This window comes from Artemia sp. Qi Xiang Cuo, chromosome 3 (genome assembly GCF_049724085.1).
Source record: "Artemia sp. Qi Xiang Cuo chromosome 3, ASM4972408v1, whole genome shotgun sequence".
Taxonomy (NCBI): Eukaryota; Metazoa; Arthropoda; class Branchiopoda; order Anostraca; family Artemiidae; genus Artemia; species Artemia sp. Qi Xiang Cuo.
Genome location: NC_142796.1, coordinates 54,407,128 through 54,415,375, shown reverse-complemented (window position 1 = coordinate 54,415,375; position 8,248 = coordinate 54,407,128). Strand labels below are relative to the sequence as shown.

Sequence of the window (8,248 nt, the reverse complement as noted above, 5' to 3'; positions counted from 1 at the left end):
CAATGAAACTGAGCTAGCAACAAAAACAAATTGTCTGAGAGAGAGACTTGACTTGACTTACTTGACTTATGTCTCCTGCCGGGCGCTGCTCGGCGTAGAGAGTGACGTCTGCCTCCTCCATCCACTTCGGTCCATGGCAAGAGGTTGCACATCGCTCAACCTGATATTTGCCATCGCCAGGAACTCGGACAGGCTGTCAGACCATTGTTTCTTCGGTCGGCCGCGAGGTCGCCTCCAACCGGCTTTGACAGGGTCGAAGTCATGGATCGTTTTCGCAGGTATGTGTGGAGGCATTCGAAGTAGGTGTCCGAACCATCGTAATGTTCGCTCGGCTGCTTGGGTCGAAAACCGAGACTGTTTGGTGAGCTGCAGCAGCTTCTCATTGCTGACAAAGTCGAGCCATCGTAGACCTTCGATCCTCCTCAGGCTCTTCGACTGAAAGACATCAATTGTCTTGAGGGTTGCGGCTGAAGCTTGCCACGTCTCAGCTCCATAGAGCATCACAGAGCCGACGAGGGTGTTGAAAATCCGCAGCTTTGTTGTGCGACTGATGTTCGGTTTTCGCCAGAGGTGACGGTTCAGTCTGCCCATGGCAGAAGACGCTTTGGATATTCTCGCTTGTAGTTCAGAAAGAAGCGAGCCATCTGAAGAAAATATGGAGCCTAGGTAGGTGAACCTTTGGACAACTTCGATGCTAGTGGTGCTATCCAGGCTAACTGAAGGATTGGCAGCAGGAGAGGATGGGTCTATGGCCATAATTTTCGTTTTAGTCCAGTTTTTCTGCAGTCCTACTTTTGCAGCCTCTTCTCGTAGGATTCGAAGCGCTTCCAGCAACTGCTCCATGGAGTCCGCCAAAATGGCCAAGTCATCGGCAAAATCAGCATCTGTAATGACACGATCTCCAAACTTGAGTCCAAAGCTGAGACGTGAAGTAGTCCTAGTCATAACGTAGTCTATGATGACATTGAAGAGCTCTGGGGCAACTGCACATCCTTGGCGCACTCCTGTCGTGATTTGGAAGAACGGGCTGCGGCGGCCGTTCACTTGACCACAGCTCTCCGTCCCATGGTGTAGAGCTTTGAAGAGTCTGCAGTATTTCTTAGGGAGGCCTGTCGATTCTAGAATCCGCCAAAGAGCTTCTCGGTCCACTGAGTCGAACGCAGCATGGAAGTCGACGAAGGTAAAAAAAGATTTTTGTCGGAACTCCGTGGCTTTTTCTATGATTTGTCGGATCGTAAAAATCTGCTTGATGGTTGAACGGTCTGACATGAAACCAGCTTGCTCCGGTCGCCGGATTTTACGAATGATATTTCGACATCGATCTAGCAGGACCATTGAGAAAAGTTTTCCTGGGACAGACAGTAGGGTTATTCCACGGTAGTTCAAGCAGTCGTTTCTAGAACCTTTCCTCTTCCATAAAGGGATAATGACACCCTTCCGCCAATCTTCGGGAATTATCTCGGTTTGCCAGATTGTAGAGAACAGGGTGTGGAGAAACAGGAGCATAACAGGACCTGCATATTTTAGCAGCTCTGCACTCAGGCCACAGATACCGGCAGCTTTATTGTTCTTGAGCCCTTTTACTTCATTTCCAATGTTTGAGGGGCTGGAAGGCTCGCCTGGAGGAGTATCTGTTTCGGATCTTGGACTGCCAGGTTGGCTGGGACTATCAGTAAGAGCCATATACGGGTTAGTGTTGTTCAGGAGTGAGCAGACGGTGTCCTTCCACCGCTCGAGACAAGAACCCTCATCAGAGAGAAGTGTTCCATCCCTGGATAGGACGGGTCCCAATGCTGGTGTTTTATTTTCTGTGAGATCGCGGAGGTGTTTGAACAGGCTACCCATGTCTTTCGTTTTTGCTGCTAGTTCGAATTCATCGGCCTTCCTTGCAACAAACTGAGTTCGGTCTCGGTGAATAAGTCTGTTCCGCACTCCATTGAGCCTTCGATAGGTGGCCATGTCCCCAGGAAGTCTTGCCCTCCGCCTTTGCTCTATGACCTGCAGTGTTTCGTCAGTTAGCCACGATTTCTTCGGGAAACTCCGCTTGCCAAGCACCAGCTGTGCTGCTTCGCTGTTCTGTGATTTAAAATACTTCCAGGCGTCTTCGCTGTTGTTGAGTGTGCCCAGGAGCTCAAAGCGAGTTGATATCTCAACACTATACTTCTGGCGAGTATATGGCTCCTTTAGTTTCCCAATATCCGCTGCTACTGGTTTTCTTTCCGATCGCTGTGCATGGAGGCGAAGCTGAACATCAGCACATACAAGCCTGTGATCTGCATTTCCGAGCTCTGCTGATCTGTAACTTCTGCAGTTCTTCAGCGATGATCTCCAGCGTTTAGAAATAATGACGTAGTCAATCATCTTCTTTGTGCAACCGTCGTTACTATACCACGTGTATTGGTGGATAGTCTTACGTTGAAAGTAGGTGTTTGCGATCACAAGTTCATGGGATCGGCACAGTTCGAGTAGGCGAAGGCCGTTATCGTTCAATGGGTCGGGGGATACAGGTCCAATTGTGCCACGCCAAACACCCATATCATCTCGCACTGTAGCATTGAAGTCACCGAGAAGAACAGTGACATCGCGGGGGGAAACTGTTGACAGACATCTGGACAGAGCAGAGTAGAACTCTTCCTTGGTTACGTCGTCGGAATCGTTGATCGGGGCATAGCATACAAAAATTGTCATCTTGCCATGCTTGTGCCCAAAGCGGGCCTTCATTATTCTGTCCGATACAGCTTCGTGCAAGAGTAAGGTCTTTCTTGCAAGGCCGTTTAGTGCGAGGCCAACACCATTTCTTCTCATGCTCCCTCCAGACCAGACTAACGAGTAATTATCGCCTATTCGCTCTTCTCCACGTCCAGTAAGACGGGTTTCTGTGAGACCTGCAATCGCCACTTTATTCTTACGAAGTTCTTGAGAAAGTAGGTTCTTTGATGCAGGTGCATTCAGGGTCAAAACATTCCAGGTGGCTATTCGAAGCCCCCTTTGGTCTAGAAGGTTCAGTCTGTCAGTCTTTCTGACGTCGTCAGCATGTCCGTTGACGCGCGTAGGTCGAGATCTTAAAAGGAGGTCTGGATCCGAGGCTATGTAGTCACTTTGCGTAGCACTTGATTTTCCGGTGGAGGGTCGCTAGCCCAACCGACCCTAGGCCTGGAATCTGATTAGAGCTAGGTTTAACCTAGATACTGATATTCCCGGGGTGGGCTCCACCCGCCACATAAGGTTGCAGCCACCCTGATCGGAGTGTTTAGTTAGGGGATGACCCCATATCCAGAGGCACGTGGTCACCAGACAAGGTCTGCATCATTCCGGACGAACTCCATTCGCCTCCAAAAAAAATTGTCTGAGAGAGAGAGAGAGGAGTAAATCATCCTTGAGCACCATCTTTCTTATGAAAAAAAGTCCTAAATTTCTAAACTAATGTTTGAAAGCATGTCCACAATATAATTTTATCGTGTCGTGATCAATATATCAATAAATTGTGTAAATGCATTTGGATATCAATGTAGAAGCTTCATACGGTAGTCTAATGATGGAGAATCAGTTTTCATTGTATCGACAAGCATTCCTCGAGAAAATATCTTCCTTTGAATAGACAACTCCAGAAAATCACCGTCTAGAATTAAATGTTTTTCCATAAGAACTAGATTTCTCATGATTCAATCATTCTAGAATCTATCCATTTTTTTTTTTTAGTCCTAACTCTCTCACGATCAACTTCAGACTAACCAGAATTTCTTTTTTCTACTCTAGAAAATATACGCTTGTCTACAATATAAAGAAAAAATACCACTGATTTAGAAACAGTTTTATTGATCATAATTACAATAATAATATTCACTGATTCATTTTGTTCTCATCAATATATTTCGATAGGACATCTAATGCTGACATAAAGTTTATTTATATGGAGAATATTTACTTTTCCAGCAAAACACAGCTGCTCCTCCTGCTTAAATTTGCTTAATGATATCACGTATCTAGCATACATAGTGTCCCATTCAAGACATAGTCTACAGCCAGCAGTTATTTCCACAGCTACATTAGGTACTCGTATATCGTTGCTTCTACTGCTGTCGGTTCCATCATTAATTTCCAATAATGTAAATACATAACTCATTTTTTTTCTTCACTAATATCCTTGCAAATAAAAACTATTCTCTTTGAATTTAATTCTCTTACTAGTATGAATTGTAAAGAAAACTATTCCTTTTATTCAAATCCTAATCACCAATCAAGTTATACTCGTTCCTCTTTGAAAGAGTGTAATGACCAGTAGAATAGGATATCTATCAGAAAAAAACCTGTTTGGTACGGGGGCGTTGTAGAATAACATGATATTTCCTATATGTCTGTTAGAATAACATGGTATCTGCTATATGTCTATGCAAATAGCATGGTATTTGCTATATGTCTATGCAAATTTATTATTAGCATTCTACTAATATTAACCGAAACAACAGTCACTATTACTGATTCAGTGTCAAATGGCAATTTTTGTCTCACTAGACCGATTTTTTGAAAACACGTCTTTCAACTTTTGATTACAATGGGCTGTGGCTCGCTCTTTACTAGGTTGCATCTGCCGCTGCAACCATAATGTAAAGAAAACCTGAAACACTGAAAGGATATATACATCAAAATAGGATAATTGGTATTTCCGAAAAGAGGTTCTTGGAGGTAAGTCAATAAACTAATAATTTCAAGCGCTAGAATAATTTTAGTAATAACTGTATTGATGCATAGCTCAGATTCTTAGCTATTCATTGATATATACAATTCTTCTCAATTTCTCTTTAGTAACAAGATGTGAGGGTTTTAGTTTCACATAATTTTGCTCAATCGGATACTGGTCTTTCATCCTAGTGCACCTGTTCTGAGATTCGCATTCTGGCTCTGGTTGCTTGGTTTCCACGCTTTCTAATGCGGGTCTTTTCCCTTGAACGTATCGAAATAAATCGTTATCCGCTTGTCGCTTCTTCGCTGTTCCAGTGTTCCGTACAAACTGACCTGGGATTGGATTGCACCAGCTAAGAGAAGGCTGAGTTGAAGAAGAGGATATGCTGCCTAATCCTAATAATTGATTCTATTGTTCACTCAACGGCAACTAGTTGAAGCGAAGCCGGTAATTATAGTGACCTTGTGATTTGGTAAGCTTAAAATATGTGAGTTTCATAAAGAGGCCAAAGTATTGAAAAGAAACAATTTTTTTGGACATTTCGGGGTGGGGGTGGGGCTAAAACCCCCTCCCCCCCCTCAGATACGGCCTTGGTTTCAAGTATTGGAGACCTATTACCACACTCATATCGTGAAAAAAGTAAAAAAGTCTTAACATATCTCTTGTTGGCAAGTGATGCTCGTCAAGATCACCCTGTTCAGGTTGATAGCACTGGGAAACGAATCATAATTCATGGAAATAGTCATAATGTACCTGATTTAATTTATAATATGGTTACAAATCGTAAAGGATTATTGTCATTTGACAATCATCTAGATAACTTTTTAAATACATTAAACTTACCGAAAAGTCTTACTACCAATAAGCAAATTCTAAAGAAATTAAAAAAAAACATAGTGCCAGTCGTCAAAGAACACCATCACCATTTAAAAAAGAAGAAGAACAAGAAGAAGATTTTAAATCAATCTTGGAAAATACTAGTAGGCCTACACCTAGCAGCAGCAGCAGTAGTAGAAACATTGATTTGATGACACTTATGGTTACTACTAGACAAAAGCGAAGACGTAAGTAGTGATGCATCAATTAAAGAAAGAGGGGTAATAGGACATTACTGCATCAATATCTCCAGGAGGGCAGGTAGCCAATGTAGCTATAATGATAGAGAGTGCACAGTCCCCCCATGTAGCTATAATGATAGAGAGCGCACAGTCCCCCCATATAGGTATAATGGTAGAGAGCGCACAGTCCCCCCATATAGCTATAACAGTTAAGAGCGGGGTCCTATCGTTTTTGCATATATTAATATAAGGTAGCAGACAGGTAGAAATCACCACGTCTAAAAATTCATATCTGTGGTTGGTTTTTTTATGTTGTAATCAGAATCACCATAAAATGAAAATTTGTGCTGTTCACGAAACCATGGTTTTGGTGTTAAATATCATGTTTCTGTTAAAAGTCATGACTGTTTTCATGGTATGGTGATTCTTTTCATGGTATGGGTAAACGAACTTGATTGTTACGAAATTTTATGGCAATGCGTTAGGCGTGTTTTTTTTATGTTTGGCCTTGAACACGGGTATAAAAACTCTGACGATGAGTTATTCGAACTGTTATGGATGTTTTAATGTTGGACATGAATCTTCATTATGGTATGATTATAGGCGTTGACAGAAACAAAAATGGTAAACCATTTGAGGGAATGCTAACTCCTATTCGGAGATACATATGTTTTTTTTTTATTTGGATGATTCTCAACTGTGTTCGTTATAATACACAACTACCATTTGAACAGTGTTGTAAGGTACTCTAACCCAACCCCAAGGACCCCCTCCCCCAACTTTGTGCCCCCAACCCCTACCCCTCCCCCCTCCCCCTACCCCTACCCAAACCCCTGCTACCCCACCCTACCCCCAACCTCCAACCCCCCTCCCTCTGACCCCCCTCCATTTTTTTTTTTTAACTTGATATAGTTTTTCAACTTTTTTTTACATCTCTTAGAATGACATGTAGCTGGTCATTATTTTTTTTTATCAAGTAGAACAGAATATTTTTTGTGCGCCAGTTTCATGAGGAGAAAAATCAGTTTAAACGTTTCACGAAGAGAAAAAACCAAAATGAACTTTGAAACATCTTCAGAATGTAACTGTGACAAGGTAAACCATGACAAAACACTACTGAAAGATTCCAACTATTATATTTCAATGAAAAAAAAAATCCAAAATGAAATTTGAAACATCAAAAGAGTTTAACAGTGACAAGGTAAACCATGACAGAACACTACTGAAATATAACTCCTACATTTCAACGAAAAAAATCCAAAATGAACTTTTAAACATTTTCAGAATGTAACAGTGACAAGATTATCCACGACAAAACACTACTGAAATATTCCAACTCCTACATTTCAACGAAAAAAATACAAAATGAACTTTGAAACATCTTCAGAATGTAACAGTGATAAGGTAAACAACGATGAAACACTACTGAAATATATCAACTCTTACATTTCAACGAAAAAAAAATCCAAATTTAACTTTGAAACATCTTCAGAATGTAACAGCGAGATAACACTACTGAAATATTCCAAATCTTACATTTCAACGAAAAAATAAATCCAAAATGAACTTTGAAACAACAAGAGAATGTAACAGTGACAAGGTAAACCACGGCAAAACACTACTGAAATATTCCAGATCTTACATTTCAATGAAAAAAAAAAATCTAAAATGAACTTTGAAACATCTTCAGAATGTCACACACACAAAAAAAACAAAACAAACACAAACAAAAAAAAAAAACAAAAAAACAAACACACACACACACAAACACACAAACACACAAACACACACATACACACAAAAACACAAACAAAAAAACAAAAAAAAAAACACACATACACACAAAAAAACACATATATAAACAAACAAACACACAAAAACACACACACATAAAAAAAAACACACATACACACACAAAGACAGACAAACAAACACACACACAAAAACACAAACACACAAACATACAAACACAAACACACACACAAACACACACACACACAAACAAACACACACACAAACACAAACACACACACGCAAAAAAAAAAACACAAACACACGCACACACAAAAAAAAACACACACAAACACACAAACACAAAAACACACACACACAAACAAATACACAGAAACACACACACACAAACACACACACAAACACACACACACACAAAGACACACACAAAAACACGCACACAAAAACACACAAACACACACACACAAACACACAAACACAAACATGCAAACACAAACATACACACACAAATAAACACACACACACACAAACACACAAACACAAAAAAACACAAACAAACACACAAACACACACAAACACACAAACACACACACACAAACACACACACACAAACACACACACACAAACACACACACACACAAACACACACAAACACACACACACACAGACACAAAGATATAAACAAAAATAAACAAAAACACAAACACACAAAACACAACAGAAATATTCCAACTCTTACACTTAAACGAAAAAAAAA

General features: G+C 40.7%; 1 pseudogene; it reads right to left on the bottom strand.

The window, feature by feature from the left end:
* The window catches only part of LOC148954287 (uncharacterized), a 35,518-nt pseudogene that overhangs the window by 14,986 nt on the left and 12,284 nt on the right, over positions 1-8,248 (bottom strand).